The following is a 7,500-nucleotide window of genomic DNA, read 5'->3' on the forward strand; positions in this document are numbered from 1 at the left end:
GAAATGCGCTCGGGGTTGCCCGGGTAGACCGCGGTCGGTGGGACGGGAGAAGATTTGTTCATGTCGGGTGAAAAAAAAATTACCAGATGGTAATAAGGACAGTGTGCATGTTGTATTATCACTGTCCCAATCCGCGCGCGCCCGGTGGTCGGTGTCGTAGGTGGTCGGCCGCACTGCTACGCGGGACCGCCTGGCGGCCGGCTAGCGGGACGCGATTTGCGTCCCGCCCGCGCAGGCGGCGCCATTTTTTTTCGTGCCGTGCAGCCACGCGGCGTGCAGCGTTCGATTTACGCGGGTGCGTACGGTGGTCGACGACTTGCAACAACGTCACGGGTGGTCGGTTAGACGAAATGCGCTCGGGGTTGCCCGGGTAGACCGCGGTCGGTGGGACGGGAGAAGATTTGTTCATGTCGGGTGAAAAAAAAATTACCAGATGGTAATAAGGACAGTGTGCATGTTGTATTATCACTGTCCCAATCCGCGCGCGCCCGGTGGTCGGTGTCGTAGGTGGTCGGCCGCACTGCTACGCGGGACCGCCTGGCGGCCGGCTAGCGGGACGCGATTTGCGTCCCGCCCGCGCAGGCGGCGCCATTTTTTTTCGTGCCGTGCAGCCACGCGGCGTGCAGCGTTCGATTTACGCGGGTGCGTACGGTGGTCGACGACTTGCAACAACGTCACGGGTGGTCGGTTAGACGAAATGCGCTCGGGGTTGCCCGGGTAGACCGCGGTCGGTGGGACGGGAGAAGATTTGTTCATGTCGGGTGAAAAAAAAATTACCAGATGGTAATAAGGACAGTGTGCATGTTGTATTATCACTGTCCCAATCCGCGCGCGCCCGGTGGTCGGTGTCGTAGGTGGTCGGCCGCACTGCTACGCGGGACCGCCTGGCGGCCGGCTAGCGGGACGCGATTTGCGTCCCGCCCGCGCAGGCGGCGCCATTTTTTTTCGTGCCGTGCAGCCACGCGGCGTGCAGCGTTCGATTTACGCGGGTGCGTACGGTGGTCGACGACTTGCAACAACGTCACGGGTGGTCGGTTAGACGAAATGCGCTCGGGGTTGCCCGGGTAGACCGCGGTCGGTGGGACGGGAGAAGATTTGTTCATGTCGGGTGAAAAAAAAATTACCAGATGGTAATAAGGACAGTGTGCATGTTGTATTATCACTGTCCCAATCCGCGCGCGCCCGGTGGTCGGTGTCGTAGGTGGTCGGCCGCACTGCTACGCGGGACCGCCTGGCGGCCGGCTAGCGGGACGCGATTTGCGTCCCGCCCGCGCAGGCGGCGCCATTTTTTTTCGTGCCGTGCAGCCACGCGGCGTGCAGCGTTCGATTTACGCGGGTGCGTACGGTGGTCGACGACTTGCAACAACGTCACGGGTGGTCGGTTAGACGAAATGCGCTCGGGGTTGCCCGGGTAGACCGCGGTCGGTGGGACGGGAGAAGATTTGTTCATGTCGGGTGAAAAAAAAATTACCAGATGGTAATAAGGACAGTGTGCATGTTGTATTATCACTGTCCCAATCCGCGCGCGCCCGGTGGTCGGTGTCGTAGGTGGTCGGCCGCACTGCTACGCGGGACCGCCTGGCGGCCGGCTAGCGGGACGCGATTTGCGTCCCGCCCGCGCAGGCGGCGCCATTTTTTTTCGTGCCGTGCAGCCACGCGGCGTGCAGCGTTCGATTTACGCGGGTGCGTACGGTGGTCGACGACTTGTAACAACGTCACGGGTGGTCGGTTAGACGAAATGCGCTCGGGGTTGCCCGGGTAGACCGCGGTCGGTGGGACGGGAGAAGATTTGTTCATGTCGGGTGGTCGGGTGAAAAAAAATTACGTAGCACTGTTACGCGCGTCCTAACGTCGTTTACGATGAACACGTATTATTTTCCAGTCGACCGTCCACGGTGGTCCGTCGAGCCGGGGTAGGTCGCATGCGGGCAGCCCGGACGTCGACGTTGCACGGGGTTTCGAAACCGGAGTTTTTGGATCGCGATTTTTTCCAAACCCAATAACTCGTTAACGGTCGGTTTTCGGTGGACGAACCAAAGAGGTGATCTCGTCGGGCGCACCGAATACTATCAGGAATAGTAGGTCCGACGGACGTGATGCGATTTTTAAATATTTTTCGATTGTGCGATTGTGGCGGGGGTATTAGTGTTCGGGTGGGGGGAACCGATACGCGCGCCGATTGCGGTAGTTGACGGGCGCGCGTCCACTGTTGCACGAGCGACGCTACGCCATTACGGGTGGTCGGTTAGACGAAATGTATTATCACTGTCCCAATCCGCGCGCCCGGTGGTCGGTGTCGTAGGCGGTCGGCCGGTACTGCTACTCGGGACCGCATGGCGGCCGGCTAGATTTGCGTCCCGCCATTTTTTTTCGTGCCGTGCCGCCAAGCGGCGTGCGTACGGTGGTCGACGACTTGTAACAACGTCACGGGTGGTCGGTTAGACGAAATGCGCTCGGGTGGCCCGGGTAGACCGCGGTCGGTGGGACGGGAGAAGATTTGTTCATGTCGGGTGGTCGGGTGAAAAAAAATTACGTAGCACTGTTACGCGCGTCCTAACGTCGTTTACGATGAACACGTATTATTTTCCAGTCGACCGTCCACGGTGGTCCGTCGAGCCGGGGTAGGTCGCATGCGGGCAGCCCGGACGTCGACGTTGCACGGGGTTTCGAAACCGGAGTTTTTGGATCGCGATTTTTTCCAAACCCAATAACTCGTTATCGGTCGGTGTTCGGTGGACGAACCAAAGAGGTGATCTCGTCGGGCGCACCGAATACTATCAGGAATAGTAGGTCCGACGGACGTGATGCGATTTTTAAATATTTTTCGATTGTGCGATTGCGGCGGGGGTATTAGTGTTCGGGTGGGGGGAACCGATACGCGCGCCGATTGCGGTAGTTGACGGGCGCGCGTCCACTGTTGCACGAGCGACGCTACGCCATTACGGGTGGTCGGTTAGACGAAATGTATTATCACTGTCCCAATCCGCGCGCCCGGTGGTCGGTGTCGTAGGTGGTCGGCCGGCTAGATTTGCGTCCCGCCACTTTTTTTCGTGCCGTGCCGCCAAGCGGCGTGCGTACGGTGGTCGACGACTTGTAACAACGTTAGGCGAAATGCGATTGTGGCGGGGGTATTAGTGTTCGGGCGGGGGGATCCGATACGGGCGCGGATTGCGGTAGTCCACGGGCGCGCGTCCACTGTTACACGAACGACGCTACGCCATTAAGGTGGAAAAACCCGGGATTTTGTAAATTTGTGAGCGGTTCGGTCGTCGGCGTTGCAGTCGACGGCCGGCCGCCGATCACGAACACCACAACAGCAAAGCCACGGGCGACGCCGAAGACGGCGCGTACACCTCGCGGCGCCCACCGGTCGCCGCCAACTGACGGTCGTCCACGTACGCGGGACACCGTCGGTTGAGTGGCCGGTCCGGTGAGAGCCGGCGGAAGGTGACACGCGTCCGCGTTTCGGCCGCCGACCCATCTCGCAATCCGAGTGGCGAAACTCAACCGGCGCCGCGCGTCCACCAGCCGGTGTTTGCGCGGCGCGCGCCAATCCACACCGATGACGACTCCCGTTACCGTTCCGCGTGTCACGAACACTCGACGCCAGAACATTCCCGCCGCGGCCGGCCATCGTCGCCGCGCCCGGCGGTCGCCGGGGCGAAGCCACGGGACGGCGGACTTCGCGTCGCGTCCCGGCTTCCCCCTCGATCTCGGCTGGGGGCCGTTACGAATCGGGCGAGAGCCGGTCTCGGTACGCTCGCCGGGGACCCGTGCACACACCGTCACCCGAACCCGGCGGTCGACCGTCACCCGGTCCGTCTCGTCAACGTGTCGCACTCCGTGTGCCGACCACACCACACACACATTTTGTTGTTGTTGAACCGCGGTCGGTCGCGCGGCCGTGACCCACAGCGGTCCCGGCCACGCGATCGCCCTCGGCGTCGGCTCGCCGCCCCCTTCCGCGGGGCGTCGGACCGGCGCTCGGACGCACGCGTCCCAGGCCGCCACGCGCGTGGCGGTCGCGGGGCGCGGTAGCAGTAAACCCGAGATCCCTGGTTGATCCTGCCAGTAGTCATATGCTTGTCTCAAAGATTAAGCCATGCATGTCTCAGTGCAAGCCGCATTAAGGTGAAACCGCGAAAGGCTCATTAAATCAGTTGTGGTTCCTTAGATCGTACCCAAGTTACTTGGATAACTGTGGTAATTCTAGAGCTAATACATGCCGACAGAGTTCCGACCGTCGCGGCGCTCTCGGGCGTCGCGCGCGGGAGGAACGCTTTTATTAGATCAAAACCGGCCCGTCGCGGCGCGCTTCGTGCGCGTCCCGATCGCGGCCCGCGCAAAGACCTGGTGACTCTGAATAACTTCGAGCTGATCGCACGGTCTCCGTACCGGCGACGCATCTTTCAAATGTCTGCCTTATCAACTGTCGACGGTAGGTTCCATGCCTACCGTGGTGGTAACGGGTAACGGGGAATCAGGGTTCGATTCCGGAGAGGGAGCCTGAGAAACGGCTACCACATCCAAGGAAGGCAGCAGGCGCGCAAATTACCCACTCCCGGAACGGGGAGGTAGTGACGAAAAATAACGATACGGGACTCATCCGAGGCCCCGTAATCGGAATGAGAACACTTTAAAACCTTTAAACGAGGATCAATTGGAGGGCAAGTCTGGTGCCAGCAGCCGCGGTAATTCCAGCTCCAATAGCGTATATTAAAGTTGTTGCGGTTAAAAAGCTCGTAGTCGGATCTGTGTCTGGGCGGTGCCGGACCACCCTGGCGGTCCGGCGTGTCGCGGCCGGCCGTGCCGCGGGACCACGTGTCCCGTCGGCGCGGTCGCCGTCGCGCTCGTCAGCCGTCTCGGGGTGTTAGTTACCGGCACGTCGGCCGGACGTATTGTCGGCAGGCGGACACGTGTCTCGTGCTCCCGGCGCGCCGCGCGGCCACGCGTCGCGCGGCCGTCGGGGTTCGACGACGGCGGCCGCCTACTCCAATCTTGCTGCGCGGTGCTCTTCACCGAGTGCCGTCGGCGGGCCGACACGTTTACTTTGAACAAATTAGAGTGCTCAAAGCAGGCTCAAATCTGGCGGGGCGGCTTCACGGCCGTCTCGTCAAAAGGCCCTGAATACTGGTCGCATGGAATAATGGAACAAGACCTCGGTCCCGCGCATCTCCGCCCTTCGCGGGCGCGCGAAACCGCCCTCCGGGGCGTTTCCGTGCGCGGGCCGCCGGGCCGCGGGCGCCAGTCGCCCGCGCGTCCCGCCGGGCCGGTTTTCGGGACCGGAGGTAATGATCAACAGAGACGGGCGGGGGCATTCGTACCGAGACGTTAGAGGTGAAATTCTTGGATCGTCTCGAGACGAACTGACGCGAAAGCATTTGCCAAGTACGTTCTCGTATGATCAAGAACGAAAGTTAGAGGTTCGAAGGCGATCAGATACCGCCCTAGTTCTAACTGTAAACGATGCCAGCTAGCGATCCGCCGGCGTTTCATTAACGACCCGGCGGGCAGCTTCCGGGAAACCGAAGCTTTTCGGTTCCGGGGGAAGTATGATTGCAAAGTTGAAACTTAAAGGAATTGACGGAAGGGCACCACCAGGAGTGGAGCCTGCGGCTTAATTTGACTCAACACGGGAAACCTCACCAGGCCCGGACACCGGAAAGATTGACAGATTGAGAGCTCTTTCTTGATTCGGTGGGTGGTGGTGCATGGCCGTTCTTAGTTGGTGGAGCGATCTGTCTGGTTAATTCCGATAACGAACGAGACTCTGTCCTGCTAACTAGGCGGGTAAACCCGGGTCGGCGTGGGCGCGGCGCCGGCGGTTTCGGCCGTCTGCGTTCGCGTTCCCGTCGGCTCGGCCCGGTATCCCCGAACGCGTTCGCCCGTCGTCCACGGCGGTCGTCGGGCGCGGCCGCGCCATCCGCGTCCCGGCGTGCGGCGGGCGTGCGGGGGTCGGGGGGCAACCTCCGGTCGCCGTGCGTCAGTCGTGCGCTGGGCTCCGCGGTGAAGCGCGCCGCGTTCGCGGCCGTCGCCGGCGGATCACGATACGTTACTAGGGCTACCGCCGGCTCCCAGGAGCTTAAACTCTTCTTAGAGGGACAGGCGGCGGACGAAAATAGCCGCACGAGACTGAGCGATAACAGGTCTGTGATGCCCTTAGATGTTCTGGGCCGCACGCGCGCTACACTGAAGGAATCAGCGTGTGTTAACATTCCTGGGCCGACAGGCTTCCGGGTAACCCGCTGAACCTCCTTCGTGCTTAGGGATCGTGGCTTGCAATTTTTCCACGTGAACGAGGAATTCCCAGTAAGCGCGAGTCATCAGCTCGCGTTGATTACGTCCCTGCCCTTTGTACACACCGCCCGTCGCTACTACCGATTGAACGACCGCAGTGAGGTCTTCGGACTGGACGCGCGTTATTCGGCCCCCTCGGGGGCTGGGTCGTCGCGCGACCGGGAAGATGACCGAACTCGGCCGTTTAGAGGAAGTAAAAGTCGTAACAAGGTTTCCGTAGGTGAACCTGCGGAAGGATCATTAGAGACGGGCCCGCGGCGCCGGCGACTCGCTTGCCGGTCTCGCGCGCGCCTAATCCGACCCCGTGGCCGCGTGCGCTCGCGCGCGACAACCGCGCACGGTTGTCGTCCGCCGACCGCCCGCGCGCCGCGACCCCCGACCGAGAGTCGACCGAAAGATGGTTACCGTCGTCGGAAGACGATTGTGTAAACGAAAAAAAAAAAAAACAAACACCCGACCCCGAACGGCGGATCACTTGGCTCGTGGATCGATGAAGACCGCAGCTATCTGCGCGTCGTCGTGTAATCCGCAGGTTATACGAACATCGACCAGTCGAACGCACATTGCGGCCTCGGTGACCCGCGGGTCCCGGGCCACGCCTGTCTGAGGGTCGTATACCGGATACTCGGCCAGACCGATGCGCCGGCACGGCAGGCGTCCGGCGGAGCGCGCGCGCCGCGTCCGGTCCTCACGGGGACCGGCGCCCGCGCGCCCGTCGGCCGCACGCCGCGCCCGCGCGAGTTTGGCGGCTCGACCGGGGAAAACGCGGGCTACCGCTCGCGGCTGCCCCCGGTCGTCCGCCCAAGTTGTGACGGCAAACAGTCACGGGTTCTCGCGCCGTCGAACGGCACGTCCCCGTCCGCCCGCCGCGCGAGAGCGCGGCCGGGTCGGCTGAGAGTCGTCCTCGAGACGCCACCTCTCCGGCAACCGAGAAGCGGACGCGGACCGTCGCCGCGCGGACGGAGCGCGGACCCGCGCACCAGTTACCACCACCACACGTACCACACACTTGTTCCGACCTCAGATCAGGCGGGACTACCCGCCGGATTTAAGCATATTAATAAGCGGAGGAAAAGAAAACAACCGTGATTCCCCCAGTAGCGGCGAGCGAACAGGGAAAAGCCCATCGCCGAATCCCGCCGCGCACTTTTGTGTCGCGGCACGTATGGGAGTTGTGGCGTACGGGCCGGCCTCGTTGCCGGG

The 7,500-nt window shown here is 62.0% G+C and overlaps 3 non-coding genes across 3 annotated transcripts in view; all 3 read left to right on the plus strand.

The window, feature by feature from the left end:
* Positions 1-4,052: 4,052 nt before the first annotated feature.
* Positions 4,053-6,540, plus strand: LOC149063330 (small subunit ribosomal RNA). Its single transcript, XR_016189995.1, has one exon. It is a non-coding gene; the product is annotated as a small subunit ribosomal RNA (ribosomal RNA).
* A 212-nt stretch (positions 6,541-6,752) lies between these two features.
* Positions 6,753-6,910, plus strand: LOC149063331 (5.8S ribosomal RNA). Its single transcript, XR_016190019.1, has one exon. It is a non-coding gene; the product is annotated as a 5.8S ribosomal RNA (ribosomal RNA).
* A 402-nt stretch (positions 6,911-7,312) lies between these two features.
* LOC149063332 (large subunit ribosomal RNA) overlaps positions 7,313-7,500 on the plus strand; it is a 4,199-nt gene continuing 4,011 nt past the window's right edge. The window contains exon 1 of the ribosomal RNA XR_016190013.1: positions 7,313-7,500. This exon is cut by the window's right edge and continues 4,011 nt beyond it. This is a non-coding gene — a ribosomal RNA (large subunit ribosomal RNA).

The sequence above is a fragment of the Diuraphis noxia genome, unplaced genomic scaffold (genome assembly GCF_037042655.1).
Source record: "Diuraphis noxia isolate RWA-SAM2 unplaced genomic scaffold, SU_Dnox_SAM2 contig0001, whole genome shotgun sequence".
Classification (NCBI taxonomy): domain Eukaryota; kingdom Metazoa; phylum Arthropoda; class Insecta; order Hemiptera; family Aphididae; genus Diuraphis; species Diuraphis noxia.